Source organism: Oryctolagus cuniculus, chromosome 7 (assembly GCF_051225735.1).
Source record: "Oryctolagus cuniculus isolate XC-2025 breed Fujian yellow rabbit chromosome 7, ASM5122573v1, whole genome shotgun sequence".
In the NCBI taxonomy this organism is placed as follows: Eukaryota; Metazoa; Chordata; class Mammalia; order Lagomorpha; family Leporidae; genus Oryctolagus; species Oryctolagus cuniculus.
The window spans coordinates 101,738,172-101,756,589 of NC_142873.1; the positions used below are offsets into that span (position 1 = coordinate 101,738,172).

Consider the following 18,418-nt stretch of genomic DNA (forward strand, 5'->3'; position numbering starts at 1 on the left):
CTCACAGATCTGCAAATTGGCTAGAGTTCAGCTGATATATGACAGTCTTGTCTTGATGGAGAGCATGGACTCTGTTTCCAGTTCAGCAGTTAGAGAAGCTCTCTTTATTTCTTTTATTTCTGACTATCACATAAAAATTGTACATATTTATGGGGTACCACATGATATTCCTTTACATTGTATAGAGTGCACATAGCTATTTCCTCAAATATTACACATGTCTTTATGGCAAAAAAAAAACATTCAAATTCCTTGTTGGACATGTTTAAGAGAAATAGACAATATATGATTATTATCCACAGTCATCCTCCTGTGTACTAGGACACCAGAACTTCTTACTGCTATCTAACTATAACTTAGTACCAGATATTCTGGTAACCACCACTGTACTCTCAACTTCTATGATATCAGCTGCTTTATATACCACATATGAGCGAGATCATGTAGCACTAGTCTTTCTGTGCTTAACTTGCTTCACTTAACGTAATGACCTCCAGTTCCATCCATGATGTTGCAAAATGACAAAATTTCATTCTCTCCAATGGCTGAAAAATATTCTGTTGTTTATATGTACCATAATTTCCTTAAAAATTATTCTGCTTCTTTTGGCTATTGTGAACAGAGCTGCAGAAAATGTGGGAGTGCAGATGTCTTTTCAACATATCTACTTCATTCCAGGTGGATATGCACTGTCTGTGGTCAACCAAGGCAGAGCAAATTTCTCTTGTGATAATGGCAGAGATACAAGAAGAGAAACATACAAGGCTTCTTAAGTCTTGTGTTTTGGGCTTGAATGGCAGCCATTCCACCCACATGTAATTGGGCAAAGTAGGTGATATGACCTGGTCAAAGGATGGAGAAATATGCTTCTCCCACAATGAGGCCATGGCAAGTATGTAATGAAGAACCAGACAGGGAGGAGTTAATAATCTGGGCAAAATTTAAGTCTATACTCTATCTCAGAGTGTTGTGATGATGTTATGATTGAATACATGCATCACACAGAGCACAGTCTGGCACACATTAAGAGTTGAAGACATATTCAGAATGTTCTATCTGTGTATTAAAAATGAGGAGGCCTCATTTTAATGGCCTCATGGAATGGTTACTAAGATTGTAAGATTATTACCAATCACAAATTGTCCTTGTGCACTTTTCTTTTTTTAACATACCAGTCAACTTTATAATTTCTTCACTGTATTGCTCAAAGAATCAAATAATATATTGTAGGTGATCATGTCTCAAAAAGAATAAAACATTCTAAGAATGCAAAGTATAATACATGACTAATTTGAGATAACTACTAGGTTTGAATCAGTAAAACTTTCCATTTAAGTGATAGGAAGCCATAGTTCTTATTTTATAGGTGAGGTAAAAGCTTCAAGAAACTAAATTACTTCTTTTCTGGCCATAAATCCAAATATTGGCTGAGGATATAAGGAATTAATGTTTCCTATTGTCTAGATGTTAGCTGGGTCAGAAACTGAACACTGATGCTAACTGTTAAGGTTTATCATCCTTCAGCGTGGGTTGTTCACAAATTCTAGTTTTAGGAGATTAAAGGAATCTCCAGGTTATCACATCATTGTATATGCTCATTCAGCTAACTAACTTGCTAAGTGCTAGAGATACAAAAATGAAACACCCCAGTTTTGTCCTTAGGGCCTTACAGCTGTGGGGTTAGAGATTGTGAGAGCCACTATATATTTCTGAGAATAAGCCAAAATACCACAAAACATGAAACTAATTATCTCAGCTTCATGGGATTCCAGATGTTCACATGTCATGTTTTATCCACTCCTTATCTCCACTGATGAGACATAGGAAAAAGAAAAATGATAGTTATGATAAGAAGCACAGAGTAATTAGGGTGAATTGAAGTTAGCAGGAGCAGGAGTTTCTGAGTGAAGAATGAAGGCCTATCTTGACATAGCATACATCTTTAACTCTCTAAACCCAAGCTAAGAGCTAAGACTCCAGAGTTCTAGAATCACTTTCTCCTTCTGATCTACTATTATAAGACGTAGGTAACTAATTGGTCACACATTTTCTAGGCAATTGTTTTCAGGTAAGCCTTGGAGTCATGGCAGAACTGGCATAAACGGTGGAGACTACAAAGGCAGAGTTGAAGGGACTCCCATCAACAGCCTTGCAGGCAAAGAGGCACAAACCATGGTGTTATAATTCAGTGTAGAAAGTGCTGTGCTGCAGGAATATAGGAAAAGAGTTCTCTAGTCAGAAGATTGATAAAAGACATAGTATGTTTACTGAGATTTAAAGATGAGCAAAATTCTGCCAAGCAGACAAGCAGATCTAAGGCATTTCAAGCAGAAGCAACAGGTGCAAAGGCATAACACATGATAAAAGAGAATTTATTTGGGAAAGTATTTCTATAGTGCATAATGGACAGTATTCAGGTGCAATCTAGATAGCAACTGAAGGCATCTTTCCCCTCTTTCCTTCGAAACTTGAATCTACAGCACTTACTTGGAGTCTAAAACTGGAAAGGGAGGCCTACAAAATATAATGACAATACAATGTAATATACATTGAAATGAAAATATGTTCAAAAGGTGGGTGCATGGAGACAAAAGGCCTTGAAGTATATCTAGAGAATCAGGCAAGCCTTCAGGTATTTGTCATACCCTTGCAGAAAGACTGTACCCTCTCTGGCTGAGAATTGGTGCTGAATTTGGTCCACAGAATAACCTGTAATTCACTACTGCCTTTTTCTCCATGATCTCCCATCAAAATTTTATTAGGTTTCCCTTCATCCTATTAATCCATTCTGTTAAGTAAGTCTGAACTTCATTTGCTATGGACACGTTTCAAGATATTTCATATAGGCTCTCAGGACTTGAAAACCAAGGCATTTGGTTAGGTAACAGGAAGGAAATCACCTTAATCCATCAACTACCACTCATTCATTCAAGAGTTATATATTAATCACACCCTTTTAGTCAGGAACAGCTCTAAGCACTGAGGATACAACAAAAAGCATAACAAACATCTGGACAACTCATTTCTACTCATAATCCTGCTGGAGCTCAGGAAAAAAAAAAGATATAACAGAAACAAGTTGAAGGACAGGAGAAGCTATGAGGAAGTTATGTGATAAAAGTCTGCTTCCTGGATAACAACCACTGAGAACACATTTCTAAGTAACAGTGCCAGATGGGCACTTGCTGCAGTGGTTGAGATGCTGCTCAGGATGCCCACATCCCATTTCACAGGGTCTGGATTCAAGTTCTGGTTCCTCTTCTGATTCAAACTTCTCACTCATGCCTAACCTCTTACCTAACTCTTGTGGGCAATTGGGGAGTGAACCATCAGATGGAAATTTCATTTTGTGTCTCGCTGCCTTTAAAAAGAAAATTAAGTAACAGTGCCAGTGAGACATGATCGTGAGGATCAGTGTAACTGCATTGTTTTTCTCTCCTTATTTTCTCAATTCCAAATGTTTCAATACTTGGTCTGCTTTTCTGTAGTCTCTGTTTATGGAAATAAGATTTTAATTAAGATCTGTGATTACTTCCACATTTTATTGTAAAACTGCATTGTTTAAATTCCTAATCCTCCTGCTTTATCTTGAATACTGGAGTCTGAAGTTTAACTTTGGGTAGCTAATTCTTTACATCTGTTTAGTTCCTGAACTTATCATGCCAATCATTAAAAGAGCTTTAATTGATTGTTGTGAAAGGTGGTTGGAATCTATTCCATTTCCTATGCATACCACCCTTTTCAATTATACCCTGAGTGGACCCACTGATGATTCTATTAAATTTGATCTTTATATACAAATGGAGTCACATCATATGCACACTTAAGTTGCACATAATTAACTTCAGTCCCCTGGAGAAAGAGAGAGATAGGAGTTAAACAGTATAGGTAATCTTACTCACCATTCCACTCAAGGAGCACAAGCCTAAATTAATTGTGAAAACAAGAGTTTTGTTTTTTTCCCCAGCCTCAGGTCTCATGAGCCTTGCAAAAATATGTGATTTTAACATTTAAATATGACATTTTTTCTTATAACATCACTCCCAAATTCAAGCAAACCACTTCACCTGACACCCAACAGCTGAAACTGTGCTCTGTCGCAACGGTGAAGTTGGATATGTTGAAAAACTGTATGTCTATCTCTAAATGACATCTTCCTAATCTATTTCCAAAGAAATTTTGCTTCGTTTGCCTTAGAATCTATCATAAAGATTCTACCTCAGTTTAAAATATTATTTTATTCCAGAGCCAAACTAAGATCTTTGAACCCTATCTCCCTGACCCAGTGTAGCAGATGCTGTCAGTGTCCTCTCATATGGTTCCTTCATTCACCACATCTGTACACACCTTTAAACACCAGCTGTAAGCAACTGCAACTGTATGTGAGGGCTTCTCTGGCCACCAAGGCCTGCTCTACTAGTGCTGGGGTGGGCTAGAAATAGTAGGAAATTAATGACATTTAGAGGCAGTTTACACCAATGACTGACAGGAGATGGAAAATGAGAGACTAGCCCAGAGAAATATTTCAGTGTCTCCAGAGTTGCCCATCTGAACTAGGGTACAGGAGCCCAGAGTGGTAATCTGCATGATTAATCTGCATGATGAAGCCATGTATTGGCTTTCTTTCTTTACCTTTTCCTCTCCTAAGAGTGTTTCCTGGGATCACTCCTGAGAAACTGATTGCCCTTGAATCCTTGTCTCAGGAAGAAGGTTACTTCTGTAGGAACCCAAATTATAACACCAAAAAATCCATGCCCACAGCATGAAACAAAAATTAATCATCTAAACGAACATTGGGTGAAGTGTGTCTAGAGCCTCAGTTATGCCATCCTACTCATGCAGCTTCTGTGAAAAAGACCCTGATTTTACATAATCTTTGATTTATATACACTTTGTAACATTCCTCAATTCCTATGCCTAGAAAAATACTAAACCTGTGGCAGTTGTACAAAGTTTGAATTTCACCAAATAAAATTCATTCTAATATTGAACCTGATGCCATTTTCCCTTAGGAACAGTATAGTCGGGAGGTTACTTTGCTGTTTTCTATGCCTAGGGAGACAGGGAGGTACTTGGACCTTTCAGCCAGAACACTGCTATTCATTCTGTTTCTTTAATCTAAAAGTTAAAAAAAAAAATTACATTTCAAGTGCAGTAATCCATGGATGTAGAGTGTCCATAACCCTGGTAGATTTCATTTGCACGAACTAAGTTATTTTAAGTTATACAAGGTACCTTCAAAAGTTTTGAGATAAGTTTATTTTGGTGAGAAACCATTTTGAAATCCATGCATGGTTTTTCTTAGAAAGACCCTCATATGCATAGATTTCAAAATTTTTTGCACGGAGACAAATTTCCTTTTAAACTTTTTCTTTTTAAAAAAGATGTGTTATTTATTTATTTTGAAGGCAGTGCTACAGAGTTAGATCAACAGAGAGATCTTCCATCTGGCCAAAGCCAGGAGCCAGAAACTCCATCTGGGTCTCCCACATGGGTGAGTAGTAAGGGCCCACCTACTTGGGCCATCATCCACTGATTTACCAGGTGTATTAGCAGGAAACTGCGTAGCAAGTTGAACTAGCCCTCAAATATGGGATGCCAGCATTGCCAGCAGAGGCTTAATCTGCTGTGCTGCTATGCCAGTCCCTAAACTTATTTTTAAATTTTGTTTCCCAAAACCTTTTTGAAGTACCACTCACATACTTAAAAATTTCCCTGGAGGTTATGGTCTTTAAATTTGATGCATACACTCACTTAAACCAGAATAGACAGAATAATAAAATTTCATGTTAAAATGGTAATATCATTAGTATTATTCATAGAGAGGAGGAATCTAGGATTCTATTAACATTTTACTCCCAAGAAGACAAATGTATTGTGGGCCTCCTCCCCAGAATAAAGCTTGAAGCTGGAAGGTTAAAGCAGAAACATACAGATGACTACAATATTTTGAGGGCAAACAGAAATGGAATACTGTCCTATGGTCTGAGTATGTGGATTTTATGGTAAATAAAACAGATTCAGGAAATGTGTTTAAGAGTGCATTTGGCTATGTTTACTCTAACCTTGTATTCTGATGCAAATTTTCCTGTGTATAAGATACTAAGTTGTGTGGATCCTCAAAGGGCTATAGTGAGCTGAACTGAAGTAGTATCAGTTGCCTCTCATTATGGTTGTTAATGAACACCTCATTAACTGGGTTCCCCAATTATAGTCTCTAAAATCTGTATGTTACATTTAATAAGATCCTTCCCCTTTTGTTCCTGGTGGGTTGTTAGTGCTCTTCCCTTACTTCTTCGTGCTGAAGTACTCTGTGTGCCAATTGGCATGGTGTGTTTCTGGCAATCTAAGGACCACAAATGACTTACTCTGGAAAACACGGTATTTTTCCAGCAGTGACAGTTGGGCCTCTAGCTTGTTCACTACCTGGGGTCTAAGAACACTCCCCACACAAGGCTGCCTTTAGGCTTGAGATGGAGTCCACATGTTGAGCTTGTAGCGCTAAACATTAATCACTCTCTTCTATTTAGACAACCAATAGTTGTTAATTTTTAATTTAAAAAATGAAATAAAATCTGTATATTTCAGGAAAATAATTTTAAAATGGGTATGATTACATTGATTTTATGTAGACTACAAATATTTTTTCAGAGAATAATTATCTTCCATTGAGATTAATATGATACAAAAATAATCTGTAAGATTCCTACTTGGTGGAAACATAACCTGTCTCACTGAAGTAACAGAAAATAATTTCTAATTCACTGTAAATTCTAAAAGTATATCCAAGGAAAGATACTAAAATGAGCTTTTTATTTTCTTAAGCATTTCACCCATACAGGATTGTACCTCATTTCTTTGAGAACAACCATTTGCTGCTTATTACTAGGCTGTCTTTGAGAGCCAGATCTCCTGATTTCTGTTATAATGAGCTAGAAAGAAAGAGAGAGAAAGGATTTTAATGGGAGGATATCTACTTGTTAGAACCAATAAAGCTAAAGCAGTCCTAGAATGATAGATTATTCTAAATTTCATAATTTCAGAACAACATTTACAGAATATGTTGTGCTTTCTGCTTATAATCCCAAGCAGAAGTCTTCAGATATTGGGAAAACACATTCGCATTTTATTACTACAGCAGCCCAGGCAGCTGTATAGAAATCTATCAGTTGGTGGTGGTTTTGAAACACTGACAGGCAGTTTGCAGGCAAAATCAAGTCAGAAAACCAATCCTGAATTAAAAGGTATGCAAATAACTCTCATTTTTATGATGAACACATTTCAAATGAAACCTGGAAAAACATGAATGCACATGCATTTACACATACACATAGACACACACACACACACATACATTTCCCAGCTGGTAACAGCAAAAATACACTAAAATTTTCAGTGATTGCTTAGTACATGGGCCAAAACAAACAGTCTGAACCTAGAGGTGACAGAATGGTAGCATGACAACACGATCCTGGCATATTTGTTTCTTTGAATGGCAAAATTATCTGAGCCCTAAATCTATATCCGTCTTCTGTAACTGTGTTCCACTGCAGCTAATCATTTTAATCAACTACATAATCAATATCCATTAATGAGACAGCATTTAGTGCAGAATCAAAGTATAGCAATTGAGACAAAAATTCCTAGCCCCAAGCAAGGAAAAATTTGATTTCTAGGATACTTACAGGGAAACACAAAAACATTTCCTTCAATATCATCCTCATTTCTTAGGTCTCCAACACAAAAGAAAATGCCTTATCTATCTTTCAGAAAGGAATATAGGCAAAGGCAACTGATTGATTAAATAGTATGAAGAGTAATGAAAAAGAATTGATGATCATGTTAATATACTTCACCTTGGAAGAGGATAAATGATATTAATAAATAAAACCTATGCTTTAAATGTTCAAGATGTATAAATTAATCTGAACAAAAAATAAATACACTTAAGATCAAGTCATACAGATGCAAACTTGACTTTTGTTTCTAAAAATAATTATACAAATGTAGAACGAGGACTGCTGTGCCCAACCTCTAAGGGAGTATACCCTTACAACATGTCCCCACCCCTACACTCAACCCCCTTTCTTCCTCAGCATACAGAAACAGGGAGTGTTGAATTCACACCAAAAGTGTTACTTAGAATGTTACTTAATCCAAATGAAAAGCTGCTCAGGTATTAAAGTACATCTTCTTCTTTCCACTGGCATGAATAATTCTAATTCACAGAAATACAGGGGAATGTATAATAATGTTTGTCATTGATCCTGACACTACGAACTGATAAGCTGGGTAATTGTCTTCCCTGGAATCTGTCCATGTTCCTAGTGCTGCACTTGTTGTCTGGAGAGGAATATCTCTCCAATGATTTGGATGAATTGTATGAGATGGTTTTGTGTTCTGGTACACAGAACTGAAATATGATCTTCAATCTCACACACAGTGATTGCATATGGCAGATTAATGCCAAAGAGGCTTTGAACAAGCTAGGTTCATCATCAGAATTTTCTTCTAGTACTGAGTTATGACCTAATGTATTTCCCTGCAGTGTACCAAAGAGATGGAAAAAGATGGTTGGAAATATATATGATGCCTATAAAAGGGGTGTTCTTTCCCATCATTCAGAAAAAAGCAGCAGAAGACTTGCTAAACCATCATTTTCAGAGAGCAGTGTATTGTATGACCATTGAAACTCAAGCTATTTTTAAGTAGACCACATTTTGAATGTCATTTTTAACATATTGATATGAGTAGTTACATATATTACCAATATCCAACCACTTTGGATGTAGTCACTGCCCATAGTGACATAACCGTTTTGTGGATGAAAATAGAATATAAATGAGATGGTTATGGATTTCATGAACTATCAAACTTGGTTCTCTTTCAGGACCAAATATTACATTGCTGATACTGGCAAATTTAATGCTATTGGTTTCAAATGAGCCATTGCTGGTAGTTCAGTGGAGGTTACACTCGTGGTTCCTTCTCTTGGCTGGGCTTCATAATTGCTATTATCTTTATTTTTGTTTTTCTCTCTTAAAAGTCACCTAATCTTCTGAATCCTAACTTTTAAGATGATATTTTTTAAAGATTTATTTATTTATTTATTTTAGAGTTAGCATTACAGACAGTGAGAGGGAGAGACACAGAGAAAGGTTTTCTATTTGCTGGTTCACTCCCCAAATGGCTGCAACGGCCAGAGCTGGGCTGATCTGAAGCCAAGAGCCAGGAGCTGCTTCTTCCAGGTTTTCCACACAAGTGCAGGGGCCCAAGTACTTGGGCCATACTCTACTGTTTTCCCAGGCCATAGCAGAGAGCTGGATCAAAAGAGGAACAGCCAGGACAAGAACCAGCACCCATATGGGGTGCCGGCACCGCAGACAGAGGATTAACCTACTGCACCACAACACCGGCCCCGAGATGATTTTAATACATATATTTTACCATCATTTGGGAAATATTGAACCAGATTGCTCTTTTAACACCAAAATATAGTGGAGCAGTCAAGTCAGCTTCAGACCTCATTTACTTCATCATCAAGCAAGTTTCAGACCCCATTTGTAGCCCCATCAAATGATGATGTTTTCTATTCCTTAGTTTGGTAACAGGTTCTGGATGACTTTTCAAGCAAGAAATAGCCCATTTTCTGAAAACCATGATGATTCTTCCTAACTAAGCTAAGCAAGTGTCTCTTGTCAGCACTCTGAGCATACCTTAGACATTAAATTTGCTAAAATGTACTGTGATGTTCTGTTAACATTTGTTTCCTAGGTTATCCTTCTTTCCAAGATCCTTGAAAGCAAGGATAATTTTTAAGTCATCTTGGAATATACAATAGCATTTTCACATATTTTGGATAGATTTTGCTTTTAAAATGAACTAGAATACTGAAAGAAAGCGCATGCCCTCAACCTTACGCAAGTCTCTTTGCCTCTTTGGTCTTGGATTTCCTTATGAAGATTTTGTCAAATGATTTCTATAGCTTTTTATTCAGCTTCCATTCCTTTTCTACTGTATATTCACATGTAATGATTGACAAAGGCTGGATGAGTAAGATTGTACTCAAGGAAACAAGGCTATTTTGACTTCTTAATAAATTTCTGTTTGACACAAGGCCAGATCTACTTACCTCAACCACGAAATGAGCATTATCCCAGGAAATTTGTGTTCTACATGCCAAGAATATAAAATACTTATGTCAAATTTATAATCCAGTTGAAGTATGAATTATACATATTATCTTCTACTTAATGTTGATCAACCATCTACTTGGTTTCATCAAGGTACATATTGCCAGAAGTGGTCTTAATATACTCCAAAAGAGCTAGAATCTCAATGCTGAAAAGTGACTCAAAAAATGTTTTACAAAAAACTTTAAGATTGAAATGATACCTAATGAAATTTTTAAAAAATTCCTTCAGTGTCCTTTTCTGATTTAAGCAGATGTAACCTGAATCACTCAAATATTTACATTTCTGTAAATGGCTTTAGTCTATTTTGTCACTTAATTGTATAAAGCTATCTTCTACAAAATAGAATACTGATACTTTGAAATAAATTGATTTTTACAAATGGACATGGATAAAAAAGCTACAGATGGGGTTTTTATATACAGTTGTTTGCTGGGTAGATGGAATATTGAATCCTTCACCCATTAAATGTATCCTCACCACAGATTTGCTGCACCTGCTATTTTACATCTCAGTATATTTTGTACTGAATATTTATAGTCTTTTCAAAATAATATGGCTATAGACTACATGGTCAAGAACAGCCCAATGCTGACATCTACTGGTTTCACAGATGAATGCACTTGGTTATAAAAATAACCTACATTTCTTTAGTCTACTTTGAACTGTAAAAGTATGAGAAACATAAAGCAAGTTATTTTAATAAACTTTACTTAAATATTTTTACTGATTTTCTGCAAATTTATAGCTCATATATAAACAAAGGATGCCACTATGTTTCGAAATGGCTAATGTTGAGAGATTAGTCACTGCTGGACTCAGACTTAAGAGGACAGGGAAAAAAAACTGTGATGCCCTGAATGGGAATCAACTCAGAAATGATGCATTCTAGGTCCCTGTAAAGGTTTTCAACCACTAACCCACATATGTATTAAAGGGCACCCCTGTATAAATAGGAAATGTACTGCCCATATCCTCTTTTTTGATCTTGGGAAATCATGCAAGCTCTTCTTTAATTGTTCTTTTCCATGTCAATCTGATTTGTTTGACAGATTTTCCTTGCTCTCTCTGGGGCTAATGTGAATTACATCTTAATTTTTTCCAAGATATATTCATTGTTTAGGTAATTTGTTACAAGTGAGGCACACACATTTGAGTTGAACTTCTAGCTCACACTCTTATATGTGTGTCTGAGTAAACAGGGAGTTATTTAATTAATTATTATCAATTTTCTTGTGGCAAGGATGTGACATGACATTTTTAAGTACAAAATGCAGTACTGTGAAGTAGAGACACAATGTTGTAGAGCAGATCTATAGACTTCATTTATCTTGCATAATCCAAATTTAATATACTTGTTGAACAGCAACTCCCTATTTCCTAGTCCCTGGAAACCACCAATTCACTCTGTTTCTATGAGTTTGACTATTTCAGATACTTAATAAAAGTAGAATCATGCTGTATTTGTTCTTATGTGACTAGCTAATTTCATTTAGTGTAAGGTCTAGTTTAATTCATGTTGTTACCTATGGTGAGATTTCCTTCTTTTTAAAAGAAAAAATAATCAGAACAAATGGTATAGGAAAACCATATACCCACATGCTAAAGAATAAAATTGAATGTTTATTTTACCATACACAAAAATAGATCAAAGATTAAAATGTAATATCAGAAATAGCAAAACTTTTAGAACAAAATATAAGTGAAAATCTCCATGACCTTGGTACTGGCAATGATCAAAAGCACAGGCAGCAAAAGTTAGAGTATACAAATAAGACAACTTTAAACTGAAAAGCTCTGTACAACAAAGTAAACCATCAATAGAGTGAAAAGGCAATCTAATGATTAGGAAAAATATTTGCAAATCATCAGTCTGATAAGGACTTACTATCTAAAACATACAAGGAACTTCTACAACTCAATTGAAATAAATTAATAAGCAATTTAAAACATGAGCAAACCACTCGAATAGATATTTCTCCAATGAAGACATACAAATGACTAACAGATATATGTAAAGATGTTCATCATCACTAATTATCAGATAAATGCAAATCATCAAAACTGCAATGATATAACTCCTCATACCTTTTACTATGAATGTCATAAAAAAAAACAATAATAGGCAGTAGTAGCAAGGTTGTAGATCAAAGGGAATCCTTGTACACCATAAATCAGAATGTAAATTCCTATAGTCACTATGGGAAAGAACATGATGATCCCTCAAAAATTTAGAAATAAATCAACCATATGATCCAGAAATTCCACTTCTGGGTATATATAAAAAGAATTTAGTCAGTATCTTAAAGAGATGTATTCATTTTTATGTTCACTGCAGCATTATTCATAATAACCTATATATGGAAACAACATAAATGTCCACCAACAGATGAATAGAGAAAGAAAATAAAGGATATGAATATGTAGCAGAAGTTATTTAACTAAAATGCAAATAAGTTACAGTTTATTACAGTATTATCAAAGAATTGATGGTGATATATGTAAAACACATAGAATTCTCTAAAAATAGGTGTTATTATATGATGGAAATCATCATTTTTATTTTTACCTCACCCTATAGAATACCCCCCAAATCAAATTCTCCTACTATATAATGTCCTCAAAAACAAGGGGCCTGGCTTTGTATTCCTTGCATCTAATATAATATCAGACACAAATAAGTATTCAACAAATATTTGTCATTATGAGTTCCATTTCTGAAATAAGTGGTTTCAGAACTTCACCTTGCATTCTAAAGAGGTTTTATAATGTGAAAACATCCTGCTATTTTCTTGACTTATATATCACACATACGTAATAATAATGAATGGAAAAATATGATAACTAGTTTAGAGTCAATTTTCAGAAGCTACATCCTAACTCATTGATTTCATATCACAGTACTACTCTGAAGGATCATTTCTGCAGCCAACAACATGGCAGGAGGGTTGGTACAGGGACAGAATGTTCTACTGTGCTGGAGAAGAAACTGACCCAGATACACAATTGACTCCTAGTTCCCTCAGCACGCTTGCAAAGTTCCCTAAGCTTTTCCCTGCATCAGTTCCTCTTCAAGGTTGTTTCCTTCCACTAATCACAAACCCCCTCCTAGTTGAGCCCTAATACATTTTCTAGCCAATAAGACTTATATATTTCACACCTAACAAAATTGTAAAAATGGTATGTATAAATAAAGTTGGGAACCACAGAATTCAGGCTATTTCTCCAAAATATCTGATCAAAACACAAAAATTGAAATACAAGGGAGCTACATGGAACTCATTGGAGGAAGTGTCTTTAAGATGAGGCATCTTATCACATATCTTATAGTGCATGATTTCTATTTAAGTTAAAAGTAGAGGTCAATAATGTAACATGATAAACACAGTTATATGGATTTTTTTTCTATTACTTACCTTATCTTGCTCTCAAGTCTCCCATTCTTTTTTTTATTTATTTTTTTTATTTTTTGACAGGCAGAGTGGACAGTGAGAGAGAGAGAGACAGAGAGAGAGAGAAAGGTCTTCCTTTGCCGTTGGTTCACCCTCCAATGGCCTCCACGGCCAGTGCGCTGTGGCCGGCGCACTGCGCTGATCCGATGGCAGGAGCCAAGTACTTATCCTGGTCTCCCATGGGGTGCAGGGCCCAAGGACTTGGGCCATCCTCCACTGCACTCCCTGGCCACAGCAGAGAGCTGGCCTGGAAGAGGGGCAACCGGGACAGAATCCGGTGCCCCGACCGGGACCAGAACCTGGTGTGCCGGCACCGCAATGCGGAGGATTAGCCTAGTGAGCTGCGGCGCTGGCCTAAGTCTCCCATTCTACTGGACACAGGAAGAGAATTTAAGCTTACTAAGTAACTCAGATACATATACTTTAAATTATCAGAATACGACATTCTTTTATGGTATTTGTCAATGGTTCTCCTACCTCCTCTATAACAACACGGTTTCTGGATGTAAATATCTTAAGTGTCTTCATGGTAGAGAGAACAAGGAGTTCTAAAATAGAGTCTTGGCCAGTTTTTTCTTAACCCTGTCAGCCTATATAAAAATGTCCCTTGCTCCTTAAGATTATTTACATCACTGTGGAATTTACTATTGACATTCGTGGATGGTGAATCTTCAGCTATTTTCTCAGCATGCTTGGAAATTTTCTTGCCTACTCTGCTTACTTTGCCCATTTTTGGCTCCCACTCATACAAGGGCATCTCAAACATCCATATGGTCCCTGCTCAAAGCCACATTCTCCATATGGCTCTCAACTCTTAGCCACCTCTGCATCATCTCTTTTGATGACTCAAGGACATTCTACACCTTTTTATACCACATGGAAGCCAAGGGATATACTTATATCCAGCCATCTCTCTACATAAGCATATCATGCTATCATTCTTTTCAGCTAGGCAGCAACCCACACACATCAGTGCTAATGTGATGAGTCTGTTGAGTAATATCCTCCCAGAAACCCAAATAGGAAGTAGAGAACAAACTCTTCTTAGTCCAACTTGCCCCACAAATTCTAAATTTGTGTTTATATACTATATTTCCATCTTTCAAGGACGACCTGGGTGCAATGGATGTGCCCAAGTATAAAAATGGCTAACATCTGATCTCTCTTTTCTCATCTTTCATCTATCCTACCTCTCTAAGAACTACGAAGACTTTATTTTCTTTGTCATTGTTTCTGATAAGATCTCTTCTATATCATATGTTCTTTTCTATTCCTCTTGCAAAAGGTCTTAAAAGGGAAAGTGAAAAACTAAAGAAACTTCTGTCCTAAAGAGGAAAAACACAAAGGGATTTTTTTTTTCAAATGATGTGTGCATACCTATTGAAGATTTTCCTCTTATAGGAGACTGAGATTGTTACCCTAAAAAATGAATTTTGTTTTGATGGAAAACTCAAGTTTATAATCATTTAATAAATGAAAAGTAAACACTTCATTTTCCTTTCCCATAACTTAAAAAAAAAGTATTAGTAAATAAATGTCTATGAACAGATTAAGAGTAAGGCAGATTGGATCATAAACCACCTCTGATGCTCACAATTCTTGCAACTGACTCACTGTAAAAGGGTGAACCAGCTGGAGATAACTGAACTGATAAAATATGAGCACTGACTCTCACCCTAATTATCCAAATAAGCCCAAGATAAATGCTTATGTTTTGATCATCATGGGCAGCAAACTATACACATTTTACTGAAGGAATACTTTGATAGAAGCACTTATTCAAGTTACATTGTGCATCACAACTATAAAATGGCTTTAATATATCCATGTAGCCACCATTTATAAAATGCAACTATATAATATACTGCATTTTATCTGGGGTGTAACAAATAGTAATTTGAAAGACTAAAAGTGCCCCAGCTGCCAATTTTGACCACTTCTGAAAAGACGTAGATGTGTGAAAAAGGACTATCTCCATACAAAGAACCAATTATACAACCTACTAATAAGCAAAATTTTTTTTTAATTTGAGAGGCAGAGTTACAGATAGAGAGGGAGAGACAGAGAGAGAGGTCTTCCATCCACTGGGTCACTCCCAAAATGGCTGCAACAACCAGAGCTGGACTCATCTGAAGCCAGGAGCCAGGAACCTCCTCTGGGTCTCCCATGTTGGTGCAGGGGCCCAAGCACTTTGGCCATCTTCTACTGGTTTCCCAGGCCATTAGTGGGGAGCTAGATCAGAAGTAGAGCAGCTGGCACCAGCACCCATATGGGATGCTGGTGCCACAGGCAGAGATTTAACCTACTATGCCACAGCGCTGGCCCCAAACAAAATGTTTTTGTAACTGGAATTTCAGGATACAAGATTTGTATTCCTTTATGAAACGTTCAGATACCTTTGGTCTTTTTAAAAAGTCTACACTTCAATATCATTGGTGTTGAGTCAATAGAGAAAGGAGACTATTGATCTCTCTCATGTTCCTGGTCAAGTTATAGCCATAACTTGGGAATAATACAGTCAATGAAAAGAAGAGAGAATTCCATAGGACACAGTCAGAGATGTCAGTTTAGTGTAACACTAACCCATTATTTAGTACAAAAGACTCACAGTATTTTCATTCTATGAAAGTAAGGCCTAGTGGAAAGAATAAATTAGCATTTAACTACACTCTTTCAAGATATTTGAAAAAAATCCTTTATTCCACAGCTTCTAACCAGGTATTCATGGAATGAGATAAAATAGCATCAAGCCAGAAATTATTTCCCAGAATATCAACTACAACCAACAACTGTTCTTCCATTAGAATTTGATTCTTTTTGTAATGTGAAAAGTTTGTTCAGAAGATTAAACAATCTTAAGAGCTTAAGGTGGAATAGATGACGAAAGTATGGTATAGTCATTCAATGAAACACTATAAAATGGTGAAAGTAATCAACTTACAATCATATGAAATGGGGGCAAGCATTTGTTGTAGCAGTTAAGATGTGGCATGAGACACACACATCCTATATGAGTTTATAGGTTCAAGTCCCAGTTCCACTACTGATTCCACCTTCTTGCTAATGTGCATTCCGGGCAGCAATAAGTGATGGAGGCTTGAGTACTTGACTCCCTGCCACCCATAAGGGAGGTCCAGATTGAATTCCTAGCTTCTGGTGTCAATCTGGCCTAGGCTATCTATAGCGGGCATTTGGGAAATGAGCAAGCAAATAGGAGATCCCTCTCTTTCTCTATGCATGTATGTGTATCTACTTTTCAAATAAATAAAATAGATAAATAATATAAAGGAAATGCACAAAACATTGAATAAAGAATCAAGACAATGTTGCATATACTCAATGACACAATTTATAGAAAGAACAAAAGTAGGTAAAGGTTTTGCATTAGAAGGAGTGAGTGGTTATCCTTGGTGGGGAGTGGGATATGATTGCAAAGGATCCAAGGGAGGATTCTGATGTACTGATAATTAATGTTTTGTCTCTGAGGTGAGTCTGATTACAAGGATATGTTCTGTTTGCAAAAATTCACTGAGTTGTGCATTATGATATGCATACCTTTTAGTATGTATTATATCTTAATAGAAACTTGTCGCTCCCCCTCTTCGTGGAGGAACGACACTAAACCCTGCCTAGGCTTCATATCCGAGTCACGGCACCATTATGTCGCTCCCCGTCTTCGTGGAGGAACGACACTAAACCCTGCCTAGGCTTCATATCCGAGTCACGGCACCATTATGTCACTCCCCATCTTCGTGGAGGAGCAACACAGGACCCTGCGCTGTTCTTCTGTCTGCTCGGCCCTCCCCGGGTTTGCTGCTGGTCCCTCCCGGGTTGGCTGCTGGTCCTTCCCGGGTTGGCTACCATCCCTTCCACCTCCGTGGAAGGGCGGTTCCCCCTGCCACATTCCCCACTTCCGCGGGGGAGTGGCACACCACCGGCCGGCTCTCTCGGGGGCTGCACAGGTGTTCCCCTTAGATGTTCCTGGTGCATGCCGTCTCTCTCCTCCTTTATAGTCCTCCTCCGCCAATCCTAACTTGGCTGCCCACACGCCGAGTACGCTGCTCTCCTCCAATCAGGAGCAGCTCCTGCAGCTTGTCAAGTTGGTGAGAGGCAGCTGGGTAGAAGCTGTTGCCTCCTCTCCCAGCGCCATATTGTGGGAGAGCAGATGCATAGAATAAGTCTTAATTCCAGTAACTTAGTCTAGTTCGAGTTGCTCCCCACAAAACTTTAAAGCAATTTTGCTGATTCTTAGAAGGGTGATTTTCGGCAAGTTCATATGATCTTCTTTCAATTTTCTCAGTGTAAAAATAGTGTTAGTACTTTCTATACTCAAGATTTCTTGTAAGGATAAAATGAGATTAAAGTATACAGATCGCCTGAGATCTAGCAAGTTTTTTACAGCCCCCCCCCCTCTATTTTAAAAGGAAAATCTTAATCAGAAATTTAATTCTTAATGCTATTATCATTGATCCGTAACATGAATTAACAACTTAACCTGTATAAATTAACTGATTGACAGACATTCAACACACTTATTGAGTACTGATTAAAAAAAAAAAAAAAACAGATAATGGCTAAAATACAGTCCATTCTCTCAAGAAACTTTCAGCACATTGTTCAGCTTGCCTAGTGCAGGGGAGAGGGAGATGTGAGTTAAACATAGCAGAAGATAGGGGAGGGAAGTATTGATTGTGTCCATAGGAAGCTCTCAGTTTCAAATAGAAGAAAACAACTCAAAATAACGACAAATTATATAATAAACCTCAGAGTACA

At 37.0% G+C, this 18,418-nt stretch overlaps 1 long non-coding RNA gene across 2 annotated transcripts in view; it reads right to left on the reverse strand.

The window, feature by feature from the left end:
* LOC127493604 (uncharacterized) overlaps positions 1-18,418 on the reverse strand; it is a 248,366-nt gene that overhangs the window by 113,690 nt on the left and 116,258 nt on the right. The gene's annotated exons all lie outside the window — the stretch shown is intronic.